The 21,879-nt window shown below is 41.5% G+C and overlaps 1 non-coding gene across 1 annotated transcript; it reads left to right on the top strand.

Moving 5' to 3' along the window:
• Positions 1-8,421: 8,421 nt before the first annotated feature.
• Positions 8,422-8,556, top strand: LOC129395794 (small nucleolar RNA SNORA48). Its single transcript, XR_008623008.1, has one exon. It is a non-coding gene; the product is annotated as a small nucleolar RNA SNORA48 (small nucleolar RNA).
• The last annotated feature ends 13,323 nt before the right edge of the window (positions 8,557-21,879 follow it).

Here is a 21,879-nt window from a genome sequence, read left to right as displayed (position 1 = left end):
CTCTCTCTTGCTGTGCATTCTGATGCTCACTTCTAGTGCCTGAATTCCTTCTCTCTCCATCAGCATATGCCAAGCAGCTGCTAGTGACTTGTGAATACCATTTCAGCATGAAACATGCTTTGTCAAGAACAGGCACTGTGATGGGCTGAACTGTATCCTCCTCAAATCCATATGTTGAAATCCTAACATGTAGGATCTCAGAATGTGACTATATTTGGAGATGGGATCTTTAAAGAGGTGACAAAGGTAAAACAAGGTCAGTAGAATGGCCCTTGATCCAATAGGACTGGAGTCCTTATAAGAACAGGAGATGAGGACACAGACATCATCTGTGCATGAGGACATAGGGAAAAGACCATGTCTACAAGCCAGTGAGAGAGGCCTCAGGAGGAGCGAGCCCTGCCCACACCTGGATCTCAGACTTCCGGCCTCCAGGACTGTGGGAGGATAAATGTCTGTTGTTTAAGCCACCCAGTCTGTGGACCTTTGTTATGGTGGCCCAAGCATAATGCAGGCACCTTGTCTGTACCCCAGACATTATTCTGCTTTCTGCTTTCTTTACTTATTTGGCGATGGAGCTATCCTCAAAATACCTTGTGGAATCAGTGCTGTTGGGTTAGAAAAGGACAATGTCTCAGAGATTGAAAGCAGTATGTCCCGCATTACAGCTCAAATGAGGACCAGAAGTTAACTCTGCTTGGAAATCTCAGTCCCCGCCCCCACCCCTCTTTCCTCTGCACTTGGGAATCTGGCTTACGAGAATGGGATGGCTCTGATTTTTCCATTCTGCCTTACCCCAGTAGCTGCTACAATGGACGTATTATTCTTGGTGCAATAGTGTTCACTACTTTTTATAGTCAATGCTGTTTCTAGCCTGGCTGAGGGGAGTGGAAAGTAGAGGCAGTGGTTCCAGGGTTTCAGATGGTTCCCAAGCTCCAGCTATTAAATAAAAATATAGTGTTTTCTCCTTTTCTGAGAGCAGTCCAAACTGACTTAATGTTTTCATCAAGTTCTGTCCATTTCTATTCTATCTCTGCTTCCTTCACAACTTGTAAAACATTTGCTGAGCATTGTGACTTTTAAAGATACTTTATGAGCCTTTCACAGACTTAGTGTATGGACATTCTTCATGAGCCAATGTACACATTCTCCAAAGGGTAGAGACACTTGGCTGCACCTGGTTGTTGCCACACCTGAGATGTGTTTGTGTTGGCTGAGATACACAGACATTACCAGGAAACAACTCCAAGTCTGTGCTGGTAAAATAGCTCCATCTTTAAAGTTCACTTCCGCATAGTTTGAAGTTGAGTAGCTTAAGAAGCCTTGCCCATTCTTGTTGCCTATGAGAGAGGAGAGAGACATTCAGTGTGTGCACTGGAATATTGTCATGTGATTGCAAAAACCAAATAATGAAGAATAGAATGTAGTTAGATGCAAAGAGGTGGTTTGATTTGCTTTGAGTTATACCCCTCTTGTTTCTAGTGTTTTTCTTCGTGGAACTTCATTGTGTCAATGTCTGTAGTTGTGTCTAACTTTATTTAGCTCTTGAATGTGAAGGTTCTTATCCTCAAGTTACATGTACCTGAGATAAATAAAATGCAATGGAAGTTCTACTTATAATTATTTATTTATTTATTTTATTTTTTGAGACGTAGTCTTGCTCTGTCACCCAGGCTGGAGTGCAGTGGTGCAATCTTGGCTCACAGCAACCTCCGATTCCTGGGTTCAAATGATTCTCTTTCCTCAGCCTCTTGAGTAGCTGGGATTACAGGTGTGTGCCACCACACCCAACTAATTTTTGTATTTTTAGTAGAGAAGGGTTTTTGTCATGTTGGCCAGGCTGGTCTTGAACTCCTGACCTCAGGTGACCCACCTGCCTTAGCCACTGAAAATGGTGAGATTACAGGCATGAGCCACTGCACCCAGCATATCTATTACATTATTTTTCTTTCACCATTAGATACTGAATATTTGATAGCTGTGCCCTAAATAGGAATGGAAACAGATAAAGATTGGCTCACAAATCAGCATCTGAAATGGGTCCTTTTTGTTAAATGCTAAACTATAGATCTCACTAATTATTCAGCCATTCTTTGGATATTATTTTGCAAACTGAATTTGTAAAATTCTACCTGCATTTACCTTAATTATTCATGTTCCAATAACTTAATGTGTTCCTTACCTTGAATTTTAGCCACATTCCAAGGGTTAACTTTACCCTTTCCACAGTTACAATGTTTCTCCACTTCTTATTCTCCTATGCTCAGCACACATTTACTGTGAAGCAAACCCTACCTGCTTAATTTTCTCTTTAAAGTGAAATGTCACTGGTTTATTCACCAAGTAGTCCTCTGAGGGCTAAAGAAAACTACTTCTTTCTTCTTTGTAATATTTATGTGCACAAGGCATTCTAAACGTTGGTGTCAGTCTGCAACAGTGGTTCTTTCTCTGAACACTCAACATGTTTAAGTGCTGTCATATGAACATGGTCACAAATATTATTATGCCATCAAATGGAGGACAATGTAATGCTTTAAGATTTAAATAGGCTTTAAAATCAGCATGGCCAGGTGCAGTGGCTCACACTTGTAATCCCAGCACGTTGGGAGGTTGAGGTGGAAGGACCACATGAGCCCAGGAGTTCTAGACCAGCCTGAGCAACATAATCAGACCTCATCTCTACTAAAATTTTTTGCAAAAATAAGCAGGGTGTGGTTTTGCACACTTGTTGTCCCAGCTCCTTGGGGGGCTCAGTGGGAGGATCACTTGAGCCCAGGAAGTCTATGCTGCAATGAGCTATGATTGCACCACTGCACTCCAGCCTGGGCAACAAAGCAAGAACCTAGCTCCATAAATAAGTAAATAAAATCCATTACCTGAAACATTCAGATAACAATCATCAAAACAGTATACACCTTTTAGAAAAACAAATTGTTTTTTAAATTAATTAATTAACTTAATAATTAATTAATTTTGAGACAGAGTCTTGTTCTGTCACCCTGGCTGGAGTACAGTGGTGCAGTCATAGCTCTCTACAGTCTTGAACTCCTGGGCTTAAGCTGTAATGCCCAACCTCGTTCCCCCTTTTTCACCTAGCCTTGTTTCCACCTGAATAGACTCTCCCTTATCTAAGAGAACAAGACAGACTCCATCTTGGCTCTTTCACTGGCAGCCCCTTCCTCAAGGACTTAACTTGTGCAAGCTGACTCCAAACACATCCAAGAATGCAATTAACTGATAAGATACTGTGGCAAGCTATATCTGCAGTCCCCAGGAATTCATCTGATTGATAATGCCCAAGGCCCCATGTCTATCGCCTTGTAATATAGTCTTAAAGCCCCTGCCCCTGGAACTGTTTACTTTCCTGTAACCATTTATCCTTTTAACTTTTTGACTACTTAAGTTCTGTAAAATTGTTTTAACTAGACCCCCCCCCTCCTCTTTCTAAACCATGGTATAAAAGTTAATCAAGCCCTTTCCTCAGGGCCGAGAGAACTTTGAGCATTAGTCGTCTCTCGGTTGCCGGCTAATAAAGGACTCTTAATTCATCTCAAAATGTGGCGTTTTTCTAACTCACTCGGGTACGACAAAGCGATCCTCCCACCTCAGCCTTGTGAATAGCTGGGATTACAGGTGTGAGCCATTGTGCCTGGCTGACCCTGTTGTTTTATTCAGAATCCTAAAGTGGTTGCCATGGGCTGCAACATGGGTGTCCGTGAGCCCAGATGTTCACGTCCTAATCTCAGGAACCTGTGAATCTTTTACATTACATGGCAAACAGGACTTTCCAGATTAACGCTCTTGAGACGGGAGATTATTCTGGATTGTTCAGATGCGCTCAACATAACACCAAGCTCCTTGGAAGAGCGCAGCAGCAAGCAGTCAAGATGAAGAAAGCAGATGCGATGAAGAAAGCAGAGAGAGACACAGAGAGGGACAGAGAAAGAGAAGAAGAGACAGAGAAACACACACACACAAAGAGAGAGACACTTAGAGACAGAGGCACAGAGACAGAGAGAGACAAAGAGAGAATGAGAGACACAAAGAGAGACCGACAGAGAGAGACGGAGAGACAGAGAAAGAGAAGGAAAGACAGACAGAGACAGAGAGAGACACACACACACACACACACAGACAGAGAGTGACAAAGAGAGACGGAAAAACACAAAGAGAGACAGACAGAAACAGAGACAGAGACAGAGAGATAGGAAGAGACAAAGAGACACAGGCAAAGAGAGAGAGAGACAGAAAGAGAGACAGAGAATGGGACACAGAAAGGCAGAGAGAGGGAGACAGAGACAGAGGCAGAAAGAGAGACAGAGAGAGGCTGAAGACAGAGGCAGAAGGAGAGTTAGAGAGAGGCAGAGACAGACAGACAGAGAAGGGGGAAGTGAAGCAGCACTCCTAGTTTTGAAGACAGAGGAAGGAGCCGTGAGCCAAGGAATGCAGGCAGCCTCTAGAAGTTAGAAAAAGGCAAGAAGCAATTTCCCTGGAGCCTCCTGAAGACAGCAGCCCTGCTGACCCATTTTAGATCCTGACCTCCAGGGTGACTGGGGATGTGTGAGGAGAGGGGAACAAGGGACAGGAGACCAAAATGCCACAGTGAACAATTGGCTTGCTTGGGAGTGAGCCTGCAGATGAGTGTGCATTGCTTTTCTAGAAGATGATGTTCATGGCTCACAAATCTTCATTGACCCATCTCTAAGCTGTCATCTCTAAGCTCTCATCTAGTCAGTTATTCCATGGCATTTGGAGCAGAAACTAGCATTTGATAACTGAAATCCATTCTCTCACTCTCTTTTTTATTTTTTTATTCATTTTTATTTTTTATTTTTTATTTTTTTATTTTTTGAGACAGAGTTTCACTCTCATTGCCCAGGCTGAAGTGCAGTGGCACAGTCTTGGCTCACTCCAAGTTCCACCTCCTGGGCTCAAGTAATTCTCCTGCCTCAGCCTCCCAAGCAGTTGGGACTACAGGAGCCTGCCACCAGGCCCGGCTAATTTTTGTATTCTTTGTAAAGACAAGCTTTCACCATGTTGCCCATGCTGGTCTTGAACTCCTGGCCTCAAGTGATCCTCCTGCCTCAGCCTCCCAAAGTGTTGGGATTACAAGCATGAGTCACTGAGCCCAGCCTGAAGTCCATTCTCAAGTGAATTCAAAATTTTTTTGTAATATTTCAAACTTAACAAGCAAACTGTAGTTACTAGCATCTCGTTAAACTAGTTGGGCCAAGTAACTAAGTTGAATAGGATTGCAGTAGAAATGTCGTGGGACATTTAGAAAGACTGCAGAGAAGGAGCTAATTCACTTGGCAGGGAGGCCATTTCCTTCCTCATCTGCTTTATGTGATGTAGACACAATGGCTGGAGCTTCAGCATTCAAACTGAGTCATGAGGCAAACTTGAAGACGAAAGTCATGTGTTAGGGTGGTAGAAGAGATAAAACTAATCTAGTTCCTAAGCATCTTGAAGCCAGATTTTTTTGGAACATTCTTGTTCCAAGTTGTTTGTAGCTTTCAGATTTGTCATTTTTACTTTTGCCTTTTCTGAACCTGAGATTCATCTGTTATTAATTTTCTCTAGAACAACTACCTGGTGCATCTTGCTGAAATATGTGGCTGTCAGTGAATAGTTACTGTCTTTTCTAAAAGTCTAAAAGTTATAATTTTTATTTCATAGTCACCATGCTTCTCTAGTTTATTTGCTCTAGATAGTGAATTACTAGTTTAAACTTGTTGTTATTGGAAGAAACCAAATATTTCTTTGCTTTAACCCCAAGCAGGATCATGTAATTGTCAGTTTATTGAACCCTTTGGTAGATGAATGTGAACTTACTCTGTTGATGCACACATCTGTTTGCATGCATGTATGTTTGGAGTGGGGGGTAAATGGAAAGACATTCTCCTTCTCTTCCCAGAGCTCTAGCTCATACTGCCTCAGGGACACAGCATGAGCATGGAAAATGTTAGAAAATTAGCATTTCCCCAGCACACTTCCCAGTGTTAACTCTCCATCTGTATCAGGTACCTTGTTCAGCTTTGTTTCCAAGGTGTAGGAAGAGTGTAAGCTTCCTGTTTCATTACCACTGCAGATGTCTGCTTCATGACACCTGTTTTGTGATGTCAGTTATTGGATGACTGATCTTCACCTTTGCTGGAGGGTCAGAAAAATTCAAAAGTTTCCTAAGATTACAGTAAACACTAGCGGTAAAGTTAAACTGTTGTTTTGGGCAAGAAATGTCTTCATGGGTGTCTAAATATTTTGAGTGCCAGTGCTACTTATCTTCTAGTTCCTCAGTTTGCTGGGAATTGAAGAAAAAGATTTCTTCCCTGTTGGAAGAGTGATGATGATATCCCTGTATTCTGAAACTTTGGCCAAATCAGAAAGATGAAATCATCAGATAAAATTTTGCAAGTTGTATATCACAGGTGATTTTCCCCCTAAATTTATTTTTGGGAGACTGTGGATCCATAGGGGTTTCTGTAGGATGGTGTAATATGAGGCTGGCTTTTTTATTTTTTATTTTTTATTTTTTTTTATTTTTTGAGGCAGAGGCTCACTCCTGTAGCACAGGCTGGAGTGCAGTGGTGTGATAGCTCACTGCAACCTCTGCCTCCCAGGGTTCAAGCAATTCTCCTGCCTCAGCCTCCTGAGTAGCTGGGATTACAGGTGCCTGCCACCACACCTGGCTAATTTTTGCATTTTTAGTTGAGACGGTGTTTCTCCATTTTGCTGAGGCCAGTCTCGAACTCCTGACCTCAGGTGATCTGTCCACCTCAGTCTCCCAAAGTGCTGGGATTACAGGTGAGCCACCGTGCCTGGCTGAGGCTGGGTTTAAAAAGGCAAACTGAAGAGTGAACAGGGTTGCAAGTCTCAAGTTGCTTTATAGAAATGAATGAATTAAGATGGGGTATCTGTCAGAGCCCTGCAGGGAACACATTTCACCCAGGATGTCCAAATGTGGAGATGTTAATAAAAACACTGATTATGAATGAATGGGAAGACAAGACAGAAAAAGGAGTTCAGATGAGGCTGACCAGAGAGGCTGATTCTAACCTCTGCCTCTAGGGAAGAGGCAGGAGAACAAAGTTGTGGAATCTTGTGAGAAATATAATTTGGAGGACATGGACTGCGAGTGAGTGAGAGCTTAGAAAGATGTGGAAGCCACTTTGAGCTTGGGAGAACACGCGGGATATTGTCAGCTTGGAAGGATGGTGGGGGTCCCTGTGAGCTTGAGGGATACAGGAGGGCCTGTGAGCCTGGTGTGGTGCAGGTTGTTTGCAGGATGAGATTAGAGACTTTTTCATCCTGCTACCTGATAGCCATTTTCCTCATTTTCTGTTCGCATTAGAGCGTTCTCACATTGTTGATGGCTGTTGTGATACATTGATTTTTGTCTTCCTAGTTTAAAATGATTTAAACACAAACACACAGCCAAGGAGATGCAGCATAGAGTAAATTATTACAAAACAAAAACAGTATTTGGAAGGTCAGGGGCAGAATAGACTATACACCCTGAGAGAGTAGATTCAGGGCAGGCTGCTAGTTACAGCGAGACAGTATTGATTATTGCTGGAGAAACTCCCTTTATGGGAGTCTTACAGGATGATTCATAAGGAGGTGCGAAGAGGTGTTGTTAGTAAGCATGTTCCGAGTGGTCCTCTGGGAGCACATGTGCACTGGCTGTATATGCTTGTTCATGCATTGCAGGTCTCATTAGCATCTTACATCTCAACCCAAAGGTGTGCTATTTACTATTAAAATGAGAAAGGGTCAGTTTGAGGACAGGTAACGTCAAAATGCTCATGCTCTCTATAAGGGAAAGTCCCTACTGAAGAATTGTTTTGCTTGAATGAGCTCAATGACAATGCAAATGCTGAAGCTTAGTACGGTCATGGTTACCATGCTTGCTGCACACAGAGAACATGGTCATTTCCTTGATTACGTATCCTGCCTCAGCACTGCTAAGAAGAAATACCAGAGACTGGCTACTTTATAAAGAAAAGAAGTTTAATTGGCTTACAGTTCTGCAGGCTATATGGGAAGCATGGTGGCTTCTGCTTCTGGGGAGGCCTCAGGAACTGACGATCATAGTGCAAGGGGAAGTGGGAGACAGCATCTTACATGACTAGAGCAGGAGGAAGAGAGAGGAAGAATACATGATGGAGGTGCTACACACTTCTGGACTATCAGAAGACTTTGTGATCACTCACTCACTCACTATGATGAGAAGAGCACTGAGCAGAGGGTGTTAAACCATTCTTGAAGGACCCAGCCCTATGATCCAGTCACCTCTGTCTAGACCCCACCTCCAGAATACAATTTGACATGAGATTTGAGATTTGGTGGGAACACAGATCTAAACCCTATCACTGACTCTCCTTGAGTTCCTTTCTGATTTGTCCTAAGAAGCTCATTTTATTTCCCTGACTTGGGTATAGTGGCATCTGGTTGGTGGTGCCCATCTCATATCAGCCAGGGACAAAGCAACCCCTTGTTCCTCTCAGCTTGGATTTTCATCTATGCCTATGCCTGGTTCATGCCTTGGACATATTAAAAAAAAAAAAAGTAAAAGCTCATTTTAAGGGACAACAGCATGGCAGAAAAAGGGGTAAATAAATGGGGAATTGGACCACCTATGTAGAATAACCAGCGTAGACTTGTGTAAAAAACTAGAGTTTGCATAAGACAATCAATCATGAAGCCACACACACACACATGTCCCCCACAAGTGAGGATGACACATGAAAAAGTGACTTTTCCAAATCCTTGGGGAAAAATATGATTCAGAATCCCTCTTCAGAAGTCACTGGTTTTTACTGTGGAGTTGTGAAAGGTCAGTCTGTGCTCTGGAAAATCCTGATGTGAGTGGGACTTGTGTTCAGTTTCCCGTTAACCCTTTTTGGGAGTCTGCCTTCTCCTTTAGCAGATTAAGTCTTGTTAATTCCAGGCTCCCTGCTGCAGTAGGGGGTTTGTCTTTCTTGGAAGTAAATCAGCTGGGTTTTCGAACCTGACAATCCATTTGCTGACAGTGCACTATTTATTAATTCTTACTCAAGTGTCAATGGCTACTTAATTATGGCAACAGGCAAACAGCACTGGCATTTTACCAGACCTAATGCCATAATAGTGGAACACCTACTGAGTACCCACAAGAGCAAGAGGATGCTACTTTATCTACATGTTGGCTGTGAAGAGAAACTGATTTGCTCTTTTGCAAACAGCATTTGTATCTACTCTCTCCCCTTTTTTCCTGCTTCAGATTATTCTCTTCTTGTTTCCCACTCTCTGTCAAATTCTCTGACATTAAAACTCTTTCCTCCCATTTCCTCCCCTCACCTCCCCTCTCCTCCCTTCACCTCCTCTCTTCTCTTTTCCTTTCCTTTCCTTTTGACAGGATTTTGCTTGTCACCCAGGCTGGAGTGCAGCGGCACAATCATAGCTCACTGCAGCCTCCAACTCCTGGATATATATATTACATATATGACAGGCATTCCTTAAAATTATAATGAATCTGCCCTATACTAATGTACCTTTTTTATTTTATACACCATATTTTTACTGTATATTTTAATGTTTGGATGAATTTAGATACAGAAATATTTACCATTGTGTTATAATTGCCTACAGTATTTAGTACAGTAACCTGCTATACAGATTTGTGGCCCAGGAGCCACAGGCTAGACCATATAGCCTACGTGTGTAGTAGGCTAGACCATCCAGGCTTGTGAAACTGCATTCTGTGATGTTCACACAAAGTCACCTAAGGACACAGTTATCAGAATGTATCTCTGTTGTTAAGTGATACATGACTGTAGCCTTTGCTGCCCCTCTGGCCTGAATGTTCATGTATTCTCCAAATTTATCCTAATCCCCAAGGTTATAGTATTAGAAACTGGGGCTTTGGGGAGGTGATGAGGCCATGAGGGTGGAGCCTCATAGGTGAAATCAGGACACTTATAAAAGAGACCACAGAGAGCTCCCTCGCCCCTTCCACCATGTAAGAACACAGCAAGAAGGACTATCTACAAACCAGAAAGGAAGTCCATACCAGACACTAAATCTGCCATGTCTTTATCTTGGACTTCCAGAGTCCAGAACTGTGGGCAATAAATTATTGTCTGCTGTCTATAAGCCACTCAGTATACTGTATTTTGTTATGGAAGCCCACACTGACCAAGATAGTTACAGACTGAGATCTGAGAAATCTCATGCTTTTGGGCATGAAAAAAAAAATTAGAGACAGGACTGGTGGAGGTTTTTTCTTGGAATTTCGTCTTTAATTTGAGTTCCCTTCCAGAGGCCATTTCTTAATGTGACTGGAAATGTCTGAGTAGCCTGTGTTCTCTTTCTTTGTATTCCTGCTCTGATCTTATCTTCTAGTCTCCAACCAGAAAGTTTAATCTTGACAGGTACTGACAGAAATGAAAAATGTGACCATTTCCTCCAGGGTGACCATGTGTTTTAAGTTCTCTGAAAAAAGCTATCATGTGTAATTTTGTACATTATTATTGTTTTTAAAAAACCTGTCTACTTTCAAAGAATAACATGCTGTGGATGAAGAAGCCTCTTCAGATCATGATCTGACTTTTGTTTACTGTAATTTGGTGATTGGATGATAATCAGAGAGAAATCATAGCATTGATATACCTGCTGGGGACATTAAAATGGGATTGAGACAGAGTTAATTCCCAACTGGGGAATGATGATGCAATGTGTGAGAACCATGCCTGTCTACAACAGCTCTTGGGCATTGGAAAATCCGCACATAATTTCTTGCAGAAATGGCTGCCTAAGGGCGGCAGGCTTTTGAGGTCTGCAGTTTGTCTGGTCTTCTTCTGACAGTTTATAATAGATTTGTTTCTGTAGCTGTGACCACATGCGTATGGTATTTAGTGATGTCATGAAAGAGTTGCTAATGCTGTAGTCAGAAAAAAATGGATGAGGTTAACAGGCTTGGGAAGTTTTAACCTCGAATAGCCTAACACTTTAGTGAACATAAAGGCAGTCTGGACAATCCATTGAGACTATTTTTGTTGTTGTTGCAGAAAAGCATCTATATGCTTGAAATACACATCTTTGTTATAGATACAGAGAATGTGAAGGCTTTCTTTCTTCCCAAACATGTAGAGCTAAGGCTACATTTTCTAAATCTCAAATAAATTGAATGCAAATATACTCCAATAGTAAGAAACAACACTAAAGGATACCACTATAGCATATGCTGTACCAGTTACTTGATCCTCAGTGTGGGGGTTCACGGCAACTGAAGAACAAATTACAGTTTTGTTACATGATAGTTAATACCACTATAGCATATGTTAAGTTCTTCTGCTTAGTCTTGTTAAAGCAAATAATTTTAATTCACAGGTGGGTATCTTGAAGGTATTGTCTTTGTTTATAGACTGAGGTTTACAGAAATTAACAAAAATAAACATTATTATTATCTACAAGCAAAATCAAAGATGATAAATTCAGATTAACTGTAATTACCTCAATATTTTATGCAAAAGTGTCTTTATTTTGAAACAACCCAACATAAGAAAGCAAACTTAAACTGTAATTAGATTGTCTTAGTATAAACCATTTAACTGACACTGTACTAAGTTGTTTAATAGGTGACTTACTCATAATATGCTGGGTTTGATGTTTATCTTTTCAGGATAGAATTATAAAGATTTTTTAAAATTTTTATTTTTTATTTTATTTTATTTTTTTGAAATGAGGCCTGGCTATGTTGCCCAGGCTGGTCTTGAACTCCTGGGCTCAAGCAATCCTCCCACCTTGCCATCCCAAAGTGCTGGGATTACAGGTGTGAGCCACCATGCCCAGCCTAAAATGATTTTTTTTTAAGTCCATCATTCTTTTGTTCCCCTAAAAATAATAGATGGAATATTGCATAATATATCTAACTTGTTAAAAGAAGTCGGCCGGGTGTGGTGACTAAGGCCTGTAATCCCAGCACTTTGGGAGGCCGAGATTAGCGGATCACGAGGTCAGGAAATCGAGACCATCCTGGCTAACAGGGTGAAACCCCGTCTCTACTAAAAATACAAAAAAAATTTAGCCGGGCTTGGTGGCGGGCGCCTGTAGTCCCAGCTACTCGGGAGGCTGAGGCAGGAGAATGGCATGAATCCTGTTGGCAGAGCTTGCTGTGAGCCGAGATCGTGCCATTGCACCCTAGTCTGGGCGACTGAGACTCTGTCTCAAAAAAAAAAAAAAAAAAAGGTAATTTAAAACTCAATAGTGTAAATCTGACAGTGTTTGAGCTGGCTCAAGGTTTTGCATTAAATAGAAAACAGCCCGATGCACACTCCAAACATCTTACATTGGGGTTTCAAGGGATAGAAGCAAGTTTACCCAACTGTGTTTGAAAATTTCCAGAATCTCTTATCTCAGAGGTATGCCACTTTGATGTTTTGACAATTCAAGAGTGGCGAGACACTTTCTAGCAAGTTGATTTATAGTTCAGCTGTTCCCTCAGCTCTGTCTCCTCAACTCGGGGAGTTTTCCAGGCTTCTCTTAGTTTCTGCCTTCCAGTTATAGCCTGGAAATGCTCTCAAGGCAGTGAGCTGGGCCACCGTGGTCTCACTTTGTTTTTCTGCTTCTAGAGAATCACTGTCCTTTTTTTTTCTCTTTTGAAAATTTATTTATTTTCCCTTTATTTTTAAAATTAATCTTCCTTTGAGAATCAATGTCCTTAACTGCCTGGTATCCAGTCTTGAAAATTGTTCTCCCTTAAATGGTTGACTCTTTACTTTTTGGTCATTTGAGGCTGAAGGGAAAACTCCATTTCTGTTACTGCATCTTGATAGGAAGCATAAGTATGGTGGCCAGCTTACACTGGTTTGCCTGTGGTTTCTTGGTTTTAGCATTGAGTGTCCACATCCCAGGGTGTGTTCAGCACTGAACCTCTAAGTTCTGAGTCAGCTAGATGGTTGGCCACCCTCGGTGGATGTGCAGATAACATTCTTTGACTCTACTTCTTTGATGTCTCTGGTTTTCTAGTAATGGTAGCACAGTCCATGTTACTGTTTCTTTGTTAAACTTATATAAAATTCATGCTATTCCCAATGTCTAAGAGCTAAATATGCTGTCTCTATTCAATGGACATCCTTACAAAGTTTATCATATTTTACCGTTTGTGAACTAAAAAAAAAATGACACCTAAGAGGTGACCAATTAAGTAACCTGAAACTATATGTGTATATAGTATATATATATATATATACACACACACACACACACACACATATGTATATATATGTGTGTGTCTGCACATATTATTTTTTATATATATATATAAACTGCATCAGACAAATATGGCTTAACTTTCATGTAACAAAATTGTGATTTGTTCTTCAGTTGCCATGAACCCTCACATTGAAGATCATGTAACTTGAATGTGCCAGGATGAACCTAGCATGCAACTTGAGAGAATCCTAATTGAGAAGTAGGGACTGAATTAAGAAGCAGACACCACATTTCATGATTCAGGATCCAATCAGATTGAACCCTGGGATCACCCTATGGCAAGATCCAATTAGATCGTGCCTCCTGGCATCATCCCATGGCAAGATCCAATCAGAACATGCCTTGTGGCATCACTTCATTGCAAAGTCCAATTAGATCTTATCTAATTACCGTGTGCTTATAAAGCCTGACCTGAAGCTCAGCTCACAGACAAAGATTTGAGCATTACCTCCAGTCTCTTTGCCAGCTGACTCACAATAAAGCTTTTCTTTTGTCAAAAGCCACTGTCATAGTATTAGTCTCTATGTGGATTGAGCAGCGAGCTCATTGATTGGTCATCTATAGCTGTATCTATAGCTATAGATACTCATCTACAGAAACATCATGGCTGTGTGATGATAGCAATGATGTCAAACAGGTACTGTAAGACCATAAGGTCTTTACGGGTTCCCTGATCAAAATGACCCAATACAAAACGTTGTTTTTTGAAGTTGAGCAGAAAGAGAGATGAGCAGAAATCACTTAGTGGGTTGAGGAAAGTAATGCAAAAGGTATTTGGAGAATAGGAGGAGGAAGTGGGCTGGATAAACACAGTAGGGACTACATGTTGGCTGCTTCCATGGAGACTGTTTCTGAGGTGAAAGCACTCATGCCAGGAAACAAAAATAAAAAGATATTTTAGTTTATGAGTGTATCTGCTTTCCTAACGTGCAGCTGTTTATTAACATTAATGGATATCTGGTTTTTTTTTTCACTCCATCCAAATTTAAAGCTTCATAGAATCCTAAACTTCAGTGTTGGAAGAATCCCTTAACCCTGTCACCCCACTTCTTTCAAGGAGAGTTCTTATCCAGGATTATAAATAAAAATCCCAGGGAGAACATTATCAAAATTCATGCACCCTATTCTTTTTCAATAGGTCTGAGAGAGGGGAAAAAATCTTAACTACCTATTTTAAAAAGTTTTTAAAAAGGATCTTTCTTATATATACCCTGAAAGAATCACCATCACATGGAAAAAGAGTACCTTAAAAATAGTTACATTTTTCCACTTGATCATGCCAAACAATTATGTGAATAAGAAAATGACATATTTTGCACCTAACTTGCCAAGCTGAAAAGACTTTTTCCTTTTGTATATTCGCTAGCAAATTGGGACAGTTTAACTTGCATCTTAGCCAATTTCTGCAGAAGCTGGGGCTCTGTGTCTTTAGCTGGTTTGCAACTGGTACAAGCAGCTGTATCTCCACTGGATGGAAATTGCAGTGTGTAACACATGGCATGCAAAACAGGATATGAGAGGATTTTGGCAAGCAAAGGGACTCAGTTTCAGAAAGCTCTGGGGCTCCTCAGTTAGAATTCACTCTGCTGCCTCTACCTGCTGACAACTCACATCAATGTCTGGGTGTATGGATCTTGCTGGACAATCAAAATGTAACTGGCAAAGAGAAATGCAGAGGTTCAATATTGTGCAAGGTAGGAGGAAGGCAGGTAGGAGACTTGCTGATAAGACAAATGTTGAATGAATAACAGTAGATAATCTGCCAATGGTTGGGCTGATGGTAAAAAGTATGAAGGAAGTTTTCTTAGACTGACTCATCAACCTGGAATTGAAGTAAGTGCATGGTGGCGAGATGCTGGCATTCATGGGAGGAATGGTGTTGAAAAGTCAAAACAGAGAACAAACTTGTCCCATCTCTACTTGGGTTCATATCCTTTCTCTTTGCAAAGCAAGCTGTGATTCAGAGGCAGTAAAAGCCATCACCTGGGGCTTCAGTTCTTTCCAGACTTACCCTTCAGTGGATCAAAGTTTTGTGTCTAATCCATTATGGGGAGATCGACCTTTAAATTTTTATCTTTTCTCCCTTTTTCCTTCTTCTTTCTCCTCTTCCTCCTTCTCTTTTCCTCCTCTTCCTTCTGTCCTGCTTTTTCTCTTTTCCTTCTCCTTTTTCTCCTTGACTTCTTATTCTTCAGGGCTTACCCTTCACGTTAATGTGTAAACAATATGATTTGAGTCAAACTTGGACATTGGGGAAAAGTTTATTCCTTATGGGTGCCTTCACTAGTACTTATGATATCAGTCCACAGCATAAAAAATATGACATTAGGCTCTCCCTTAATTCTCCAAATGCAGTTAAATCTAGGTGGTGACATATACCACAATCTTAATGTATTGGCTAATGAGAGGATGAACAAGCCAAAAAGAAAAGAGAAGGAAGGACATTAATTTGGAAACTGCCAATGACAACTTTTACTGTCCGTTGCCATAATCCCTATTGGTAGGTCCTTGAAGGCATTCTTGATATGGTAAAATGAACATGGCATTTTACTTCCATGGTTTTACCAAAACCTGTAAGCCGTCTGAACATGAAAAAAAATCTTGACATATCCTAATTGAGGGATATTCTAGAAAATACCTGCCAAGTTGTGTCCTCAAGACTGTCAAGGTCATCAAAAACAAGGACTGTCTAAGAAATTATCTCATCCAAGAGGAGCATAAAGAGATGTGTGATAACAAAATGTAACTTAGGATCTTGGAAGATGCTGGAGCAGAAAGAGAATATTAGGTGAAAACCAAGGAGATCTAAATAAAGTAGGAAATTTAGATGGTGATGATGGTGATGATCATGATGATGATGGTGGTGATGGTGATGACGGTGTTGGTGATGATAGTCATGATGATGGTGATGATCATGGTGGTGATGATGACTGTGATTATGGTGAAGGTGATGGTGATGATGATATGATGGTGATGGTGAAGATGATGGTGATGGTGATGATGCTGATGATGATGAGTTGATGACAGTGATGATAATGGTGATGGTGATGGTGGTGATGGTGATGATGGTGATGAGATGATGATGGTGATGGTGATGATGGTGATATAAGCTTCCAATAAGCTATAATGTTGTTTCTAAATATAGGTCCAATATAGTTTAGTAGACACACAGGAAAGTCTTTTCAGGGAAGCTAGCTCTCACTGATGTCTTTGCTATCCAAAGAGTGTTATACTTGCTCAGCAAACAACATCTATAGGAACTAGCACTCAGGAAAGTCAAAAAAAAAAAAAAAAAAAAAAAAAAAAAAAAAAAAAAAGACAGCAGAGAGCCAGTCCTTTCTTCTCGTAGTTCATTGATATACTTGGTCACATGCTGCCACTACCTGCAAGGGAGATTGGGAGAAGGTATCCCTATAAGGGCAGACATGTGCCCAACAAAAACTTTGGTCGTGGGCGGGGTGGGGGAGTTCTATGACAGAAAATACAAAGGATAGAATGGGAGTTACCCCTGTCTGTCTTAGCCTCCATAGAGATGATGAGTTGAACCAGGAAAACAGCAGAGGGACTAAGAAGAAAGGGAAAAATTGGAGAGGGAAGTTACCCACAGAGTTGGTGAACATTTTGCCAGGTCTAACCTGAAGATGATGATTGGACATGGAAGCTAAAAAATGTGGCCATGATTTCTCACTTGGATAAACAGATAGTGACTCCTTGAGATATGACACGTAATGGTGGTACAGTGGGGATGAAGGGAATGCTATGGTTTGAAGGTTTTTGTCCCCTCCAAAATGCATGTGTTGGATACATAACTTCCAGTGCAACAGTTTTGGGATGTGGAGCCTAATAGGAGGTGTTTAGGTCATGAGGGCTCCACTTCATGAGTTCATTAAAGCAGCCATAAGAAAAGCATGTGTGGGGATGGGTTCTCCTCTTTCTCTCTTTCTCTGTCTCTCTCCCCCACAACCCCCATGTTTCTTTGCCACACGAAGATACAAACTTTCTCCCCTCTGGAGGGCCTAGCATTCAAGGCACCATTCTGTAGGATAGGAGAACAAGTCCTGACCCATGGTACCTTGTTTTTGGACTTCCCAGACTACAGAACTGTGAAAGAATAAATTTCTTTTCTTCCTAAGTTACCCAGTCTGTGGTAATTTGTGATGCAGCATAAAATTGACTAAGATGAGGTGAGGGGCTAATAAATATGAGTTTGCGTTAAATAGAGGCATCCAAGAAAACAAATTCAGTAGAATAATGACAATTTGAGTCTCACCAGGGAAAGGCTAAAGACCTGGGGAGCCATGTGTGTATGGGATATATTTAATGGAGCAGAAGTAGATGAGGTCTCAGAGAAAAAGAAAGGGACCAAGTGTAAACTCTTACAAATATGGGTATGTGGAGGAGAGAAAGCAATAAAATATGATAGATATGGGAAGTATGAGCACTATCAGGAAAAGGCAAGAAGGAGTACACTATGGAAACCAGGGGGGGATAGATTTTGGAAGAGAGAGACAAGTCAGAAACTCAAAGAAGAAGATAAACTCTTCAGAATGGGTTCCTGGGTTGGAAATGAGATCTCAATCATGTTTCCAAAGGTGACATCACAGAGCAATGAAGATGGCTGGAGCCATGACCCTTGGGAAAAAAAGAGTGTGGTCCATGGGTGAAGATATTTGCTAGTGATGGGAAGAAGAGAGTGGACAGTAGCTTTTGGGAAAGAGGCAGAAAACTTAGTGAAGGCAGGAAATTCTGAGAACATCTGCCATGTTTTTTTTTTTTCTTCTAAAAACGTCTAGCACTATCTGGCATCTTTGATTCATGTCAAGTTGTTGAAAACAAAGGAGAAGAGAGAGACTAAGAGAATGCCAGTGAGCTACCTCATCGTGAGCAGGAAGAGGAGGAGGACATGAGTGTTGGCCTGGTCAGGTAGTGTCTGTGGTCGAGACATGACCAAAAAAGAGGCCAACGGGGAGATTAGAATGGGTGAGCAGAGCAGGGTTTTGGGAGGGAGGAATGAACCCAACATCCTGGAAATAAAGATTCCCCTGAGGATATGATAATAGCCTTGTATCTAAGATGAATGTGGCTTGCCATGGGCGATGCTACACATTCCATCACAATAACACCATACATATAAGCTGTCTCAGTTCTTATTAGTCATTGTCTCATGTCCCCTGATATAATGAGAAGAGATTCTTACTAATGGTCTTTTATTCTCTTCTCTCTCTTCCCCTTGGTGTAAATTATGGTTCTGAGTAAACTGTAAGCCTCTTTTTTTGTTGTTGCTGTTTTTTCACTGCACAGAACTCTCAAATCCCATCATTCCATAGGAATCCGATTGATGTCATCTAAACCTCAGCATATATTTTTTGTTAATGATGAAAAGTTTCTCTCACCATCACCAAGGGAGTTTACTGAGACCTAAGGGTGTAAGCTAAACTCTCTTTATCTTTAAAAAACAAAACAAAACAGAATTTCCAATGCCATTGGGGGAAACCCTCTGGAAATATTTTTTTAAAAAGAAAACATTAATGCAAAAGGAATTCATACAGTCTATCTCAAATGCCACCGTGCTATAATTTATTTTTATCAAGCTATGAAAAGAATCATATGGTGTTTAATGGCAACACCTTGATTGCATACAGATATGCTGAACATGTGTCAATTAGTTTTCTTAGATGTTAAATTGACAGAATTTGAAAGCTCCAGATGTGAAAAGTTAAAGAAAAAAGTTGATCCCCTTGAGTTTTGTTGGAATTCTCTCGTGCTTATTCATGTTTCTTACATTAGTAAGAGTACTTATATGATCGTTTGGGAGAAGCTAGTTATGCCAAAGGTTTCTTGTTACCAATGTTTAAATAGCTGTAAAACATTCTTTCTCTACTTGGAGAGCTAAGATTTGCTTTTTTCCCCCCTTACACATTAGTACTTTGTAATGTGCTTGAATATGAGCTTGTTGAGGAGTCTTTTGCCTCTTGAGTGGGGTCTACCTCAAGCTGGTATGACTGTCCTCCTGCAAAAGACTCCAAAGGCTCCTCAAGCACAGCCCATGGGTCAGGACCCAGGCTGGCAAGAAAGCCAAAAATTCACATGCAGTAAAGGCTCATTCTGTCTTCCAGGAGGGGGAAGAACAGAACAAACATGGAAGAGAGGATAATTGACGGGAATTTGGCTACAGTAAAAGATAATTTAATTTTCTCTTGGTCAGGCAGCAAGGGTGGAGGAGATGCTGGTAGGGGGTTGGCCCCATTCTGTCCTGGGACCTCCCAGCACCTGGCTGAGATCTTTGTAAGATTCCCAAGATCTCTTTCAGTTTTAACACCACTTCTTTATTTTCCAGCAGAGAAACAGCATTACACTGCTGACCACAATGTAACCATACACCCAGTCTTTCCCAGGGATACTTGGGACAGACATCAATTTAAAAATTCATCATTCCTGGCAACAAGAGAAACCAGGGATTACTAAGCAGGCAGGGAGGGTTGGTAGCAAGGGTTGAAAAAGTACTTAGTGGGTGCTAATGCTCACTATGTGGGTGACAGCATCAGTTGTACCCAAGACCTCAGCATCACGCTATTGCATGAAAAAAACCTGCACAAGTATCCCCTGAATCTGAAATAAAAGTTAAAATTATTTTTGAAAAATGCATCCTTCTAAATTGGTGACAACTCATTCCCGGCCATAGTCTGAATAATGTTCTCCAAACAGATCAGCTGTTCCTCTCTGCACCCTGCGAATGGAACCTTATTTGGAAAAAAGAATTTTTGCAGATGTGTGTAAGGTACAGATCTTGAGATGGGCAGATAATCCTGCCTGTAGAGGGAAATAACTAGATGATTAATAAGTGAGTTGTGGCTTTGTGCACTGAATCTAGAGATCTGACACATTTGCAAAATTATTTTTGGGGGGCTGACCGCACTCATCTGGGCCGGCCTTGGCAGAGGCTGTGGGGGAGATGCTGATTCCACTCAACTAGATATGCCAGATGGAAAAAAAGTAAAAGTACTTTCAACAAACCGAGCAGTGGTGACTCATAAATTGCCAGACATGGATCCTAATGTGAGGAGGACACAAGGAGACCTGACACATCTACAGAGTAGAAGATGGTGTGAGACAGAGCACAGAGAGAATTCAGAGAGGCTGGCCTTGAGGATCGGAGTGATGACGATGGAGCCGCCAGAAGCTGGAGGAGGTAAGGAAGGATCCTCCCCACAGGCTTTCCAAGGAAGCACAACCATGGAGAAACCCTGACTTCAGCTCAGTGGTATTGATTCAGGACTTCCAACTTCCAGAACCGTGAGAGTATGTATTAGGTTGGTGCAAAAGTAATGGCAGTTTCAATATGCATGTTACTGGAAGCCTCTACATTGGTGGCAATTTGTTACAGCACCCCTAAGGAATAAATGCATTCCCCTAACAAATGAGTGTCAAAGGCAAGGATATTAGAAAAAACCAGCTCTGGGAGTGGTGGCTTATGCCTGTAAACCCAGCACTTTGGGAAGCCAAGGCAGGAGGATAGCTTGAGCCCAGGAGTTTGAGACCAGCCTGGGCAACATAGTAAGAACATGTCTCTACAAAAATTAAAAAAATAAAATAGCCAGGTGTGCTGCTGCACACCTGCAGTTCCATCTACTCGGGAGGCTGAGGTGGGAGGATCACTTGAGTCCACGAGGTTGAGGCTACAGTGAGCTAGGATTATATCACTGCATTCTAGCCTGGACAACAGAGCAAGACTCTGTCTCAAAAACAAAAAACCAAAACCCAGATGTTCCACTATATTCAAGATACTCAGTATCCTGAATACTCATCCCTCATCCTTTTTCAGTTTGTGGAATTGGGCAAGAGCTTTCTTTGTCAGAGCTCACCCTTGCTTGTAAATGCATTTACTCAAGTGAAAAGCAGAGAATGGTGGCCAGGTGTGGTGACTCATGCCTGTAATCACAGCATTTTGGGAGGCCAATGCATGTAGACTGCTTGAGCTTAGGCATTCAAGATCAGCCTTAGCAACGTAACAAAACCGTGTCTCTACAAAAAATGCAAAACAATTAGCTAGGCGTATGATGGTTTGTGCCTGTAGTCTCAGCTAATCCAGAGGCTGAGGCAGAAGGATAGCTTGACCCTAGCAGGTCAAAGGTCAAAGCTGCAGTGACCTATTGTGCCACTACACTGCAGCCTGAGCAACAGAGTAAGACTCTCTCTCTGTCTCTCTCTCTCTCTTTCTCACACACACACACACACACACACACACCCCACACAGCAGAGAATGAAGACCCGCAGCAGAAGCTGGAGTGCAATCCTTTTCTAACTCATGCTGAGGGTAGAGTGATACAATTACTGAACACCCGCCCCCTGTCTGATTCCTGAATCATCTCCCAGGCAAGCTCTGTCCTTCCAGAACCCCGCGTTTGCCAGGGCTGTGCTTCAGAACGGGAAAGCTCTAACCAATGACAGAGTGAGGTGAGTCACCAGGGGACACTGGAAACAAATGCTCATTCTTTATATCTGGGTCACCGCTTCTTGGTTTGTTGAAAATACTTTTATATTTTTCCATGTGGCATATCTATGTGAGCAGAACTAGCATCTAACCACAGCCTCTGCCAAGGCCGACACAGATGAATGAGGTCAACTTCA

This window comes from Pan paniscus, chromosome Y (assembly GCF_029289425.2).
Source record: "Pan paniscus chromosome Y, NHGRI_mPanPan1-v2.0_pri, whole genome shotgun sequence".
Classification (NCBI taxonomy): Eukaryota; Metazoa; Chordata; class Mammalia; order Primates; family Hominidae; genus Pan; species Pan paniscus.
The sequence above is the reverse complement of the archived record's forward strand: the minus strand, read 5'-3'. Positions and strand labels throughout refer to the sequence as shown.